Here is a 4,732-nt window from a genome sequence, read left to right on the forward strand (position 1 = left end):
ACTCAAACTCCAGTGCAGATATGAAATTTCCTTTTAGGCTCTTCTGGGCAGATAACTGTGAGTGGAGAAGGAGGAAGAGAGCCAAAGGAGAACTGACCAAGGTGAAAGGCAGACCTCAATCCTCATTTGAACCATATGCACCTTCCAGGCTTTTTCTCAGGTTGTTCCATCCCTCACCCTAGTGCCCACCCCACTCTACCCCCGCCAATTGATGGGGAAAGATGGCTAGATGGAGAAGATAACCAGAAGCCCAACCAGCTTTTTTGGGTCCAGTTCTTTCAGTGTAAGGTAACTCATGAGAACTCTAGACAAGGATGATGAGGAAAAGGGGTCTAGCAGATGATGGGGGGGGGGGACTGGGGGAGACAGGGGGACCCATGAGGTTGGGAGAGAATGGGAAACATGTTTTGTAAGATTTCCAAGATTCTTGGGGGCTGTTGTTAAGGACTTTTTCATAAGACCTGTTATCCTGCTGGGGTTTACATCACTATTTGATCTAAGCCCCAACAGGACGACTACATCTGCTACTAAGCTGTGTTGTAAATGTCTTTAATTTTTATATTTCATCTGAAGGGAGTTGTTAAAGTGAGTTTACAGGGTGATGGCTCTTTGAATAAAGGCCATCAATACTGGAGCAGAGCTCTGTATGACACTTAATTTTCACTCTAATAAGCCCTCCTAAAACATTACAAGATTTAGGAGGATTTTTTTTCTTCTTTTCCTGCTCCCTTTAACTTCCCTTTCCTCTTTGCATTATTTCTCTCCTCTCAATCTTTTGCATACGCCTTTCTTGCTTTCCATAAAGGACATATTTGAAGAGAACAGTTTTGCCCAGATGACACCACTTCTCTTTTCACCGCGAGCCAGATGTGCTCTTGACTTCTGAACAGGAGAAATGTTTCTTTGAAGTTTTTCAAAGACTTTGCTTTTATTTAGAATTTTCCCCCTTTTCTCTCCCTCATATTTAACTGGTTGGGAAGCCCCAGGAGGGGTTTTCACAGGGTCTCTTTTCTTTTCCTGGGGCATAAAAGCAGTGGAATCAGAGGCACTCTGTTCCCAGAGAGCCTTCTGTTTTCTGCCCCAAGGATTACAAGTATTTTCAGGTGGAGCTGCTATCTCCAGAAGCAAAAAGTAGATGGCTTTGGATTCACCTTGATGAATATTTATTAGATGGAAATAATGGTCTTGTTGAGAGAGGAATGGAAAGCACCCCCATAAGGGTAGGTTAAAGGGGGGTAGTCCTTTGCTTTTCGGACTGTGGTGCAGTCATGATTGCTCAGCTCTTCTTACATTGCCCTGAAATTCAGTTACAGCAAAGACCTGTAATGGGAGTTCAGGGGGACACAGCTGAAAAAATATATATTGGCACCTAAGAAACAGACCAGAAGTCCCTGTGAAAGCAAGCAGGGGCCATGAGGTGGCACACCCAATAAGCACTCATATCACCATGCTCAAGCTTGGACCTGGGTTCAAGTCCCCGCTACCTACCTGCAGGGAAGGTTCACTTAAGGAGCAGTGAAGTAGATCTACAAGTGTCTTTCTCTCTCCCTCTGTGTCTCCCCTTCCCTCTCAATTTCTTTCAGTCCTGTCAAAATAAGAAAGGGGGGAGAAGAAAGGGTAAGTGGCTATTGGTAGCAGTGGATTCATCATGCAGGTACCAAGCCCTAGCAATAATCCTGATTAAAAAAAAAAAAAGGCTTATACCTTTATGTCCAAGATGTTTGGGCTGAAAAGTTTTCCCAGGAGGACTGGGAACATGCTAGTGCTTTAGCAGATAGCAGTGATAGAAAAATTGAACATTTGCCTGCAGGATGGACTAGCATGATACGTTAGTGTAAAGTCTTAAATACTTAGCAGTTATGTCTCTTTGCAGTAAATACAAATTCCAGCAAGGCAGCATCCACTAGGGTCTAGAAGATGGCCTGAGATTTAGTGGGTACATAATAACATCTTGTTGTCTGCATGATGTGTCTGTTGATAGTAGCCATAAGTTTTTTTCCTATTTTTTATTAATGAATTACAAAGTAAATTACAATTTCACACCATTCTCACCACCAGAATTTTGTGTCTTCATTCTCTCCGCTGGAAACTGCAGTAGTTTTCCTAAGGTCACAGATACGGGCTGACTATTATTTCTATAACTCCTCTCTCTCTGTCTCTCTGTCTCTATATATATACATATATATATATATATATATATATATATATATATATATATATCCATTTTTTCCCTGTAGTACTGCTTTTTCCTTTTTAAATCACACCTACACCAGTTACTACTTCAAAGTATCTTTCATTTTTTCTTCATCTCTCTCTCTCTGGATCCTGATGGAATTGGGGTTCAGAGCCCTCTAGTTATCTTTCCCTAACATTTCTCCCCCTCTGGGAGTATGGACCAAAAATCTTTTTAGGGTGCAAAAGGTAGGAAGTCTGGCTTCTGTAATTGCTTCTCTGCTGGACATGGACATTGGTGGGTCTATCTATATCCAGCCAGTTTCTGTCTTTCCCTTGTGGAGTAGAACTCTGGAGAGTTCCTGGTGAAGTTCCAGGGCACTTGGTGTGGTCATCTGCCCATGGAGTTCAGGATGGAATTGTAGTAGCATTTACAACTTGGTGTCTAAAAGGCAGTAAGTTAAGAGGCAGAACAAAATGTTTGATAAATAGAAAACAGAAAGTAGGAATAGAGCAGGTGAGAATAGGGATTTTAGAGTGGATAGAAGCAGGAAAGTCTACTTTAGGTATGTTCCTAGGGCCCATGACTTTAGTGATCTTTGCCTGTGCAACATAGAGGTGGGCTGAAAATATTGTCTGGAAAGATGTGGTCAGATTTGAAAATAGAACTAGAAAGCTGGATTAGGGCAGAAAGTAGCTCCCAAACCTGAAGAATATATATGACCCATCAATCTAACCCAGGATGTATGTACATTCATATTTAGCACAGAAGCCTATATAACCTCTGAGTCCCTGTCAGTCTGAGCTCTCAGTCCATGGTCACAGCTAGGAATGTTCTAGGCTGTACTTTTTTCAGGACTTGTCTTCCTGGAGTAGCAGAGTAAGCTGACCCAGCCTCCCTTTGGAGAGTGGGTCAGTCCCTACCACTACTACTTTTTAATGAGTGCAAGGTCCTGGAGAGGCCCTTGAAAGGGCTTCTGATGATGTTCCTGATTGAAGTGATCAATGATGGTGGAGGATAAAGGTCTAGGACCATCGCTTCAATGGGGAGGAGGGTGAGGGATGCCAGGATTCCCTGATTTGGGCCCCAAGAGATGGGGTTATCCATAACTTTTTTGAAAGGAAGGAAGTTTTATCTTCCTTCCTTCCTTCCTTCCTTCCTTCCTTCCCTCCCTCCCTCCCTCCCTCCTTCCTTCCTTCCTTCCTTCCTTCCTCTTTCCTTTTTTTGTCATATTTTTTTAGGAAAAAATGATATTGGACATTCTCAGAAAGCTTCTTTTAATTTCTGACTCTCAGTAAAATTCTGAAATTACTCAAGTGCAACTGAAAAGGTGAGGGCTCACCAAATGGTCCATGGATTTCCTCTTCCTTACTATAGTCTCCTTTGTAGTAATATTAGGACCATGTGATTAACTCTGGTCAACAGACTATGAACAGAAATGATATTGATTACATCTGAGTCAATGATTGAAAACTTCTGTGCTTGTCCAGTCCATCCTATTCCTCTTCTTTAGCACCCAGGGAGGCCACATATCTCAAATGGTGAAGATGAAACATGCCAACACCTCTTTCAACCTGGGCCCCTGAGTACTGGTGTAGTACAATGCCTGCCATTGTGCAACCAGTCTGGAGTGTAAAATATAAGCAAGTAAAGTTTTAATGTGCTTAATACTAAGGTTTCAAGATTAATTTGTTATTGCATTCTCACCCTGTGCATAATGCTTAATACACCTTTGACTATCTGACAAGGCATAATGTCTCTCATATCTGTTCCTGTATATTTTCATGAACAAAATTTCAGTTCCAACTCTCAGCCTCTCACCTGAACAATTACACAAACATCCTGACCACTTCACTGCCTCAAAGCCTTGGGTTTTTTGTTGTTGTTGTTGTTGTTTGTTTGTTTTTCAGGGTAGTCCTCCCCTCAACTCCTTTCCATATTTTACGTTCTTAAATATAGCTAAATTACACATCACTCCCTTGTTGAAATAGCTCCCCAATCATCTATAAAATTAAGTCTAGACACTGCAACCAGACACACAAGACCCTCCGTAATAATAATTTAATCTTATCTCTCAACTTTATTTCTTAGATCCCTGTTTACAGTTCCAAATGAAATAAGTAACTCTCTGTTCATGATTCTTGGCTGTACATCCTCACGTTCCTGGCTTGCCTTTGTCATCAGCAAGGCTTCATCATTTCAGGTCAGCCTTTTCAGATAGAAACAGACAGAGGGAGAGAAAGGGAAAGATACCACAGGACCAAAACTTTCTTCATTCAGTGCTATGAGGGCTCTAGCTCTGATTCTATTTTTCTTTTCTTTTGGGGGGCAATTAATTATTTCTACTGAGCATCTCTGGATTTCACTGGAGAAATCAGGAAACTCTTTGTGTCATACTAAGCAAATTTACAGATATGTGCTTAGTAGGTATAGATAATATCTTTAAAAATTCTGCAGAAAGAACAAATGAGGAATGAGTTAGTATCTCAGAAACTTACTATAGGAAGCTTATTGTTCTGTTTTGTGTACTGGCCTAGTTGGTAATTAAAACTTCCATTT

The sequence above is a fragment of the Erinaceus europaeus genome, chromosome 10 (genome assembly GCF_950295315.1).
Source record: "Erinaceus europaeus chromosome 10, mEriEur2.1, whole genome shotgun sequence".
Classification (NCBI taxonomy): Eukaryota; Metazoa; Chordata; class Mammalia; order Eulipotyphla; family Erinaceidae; genus Erinaceus; species Erinaceus europaeus.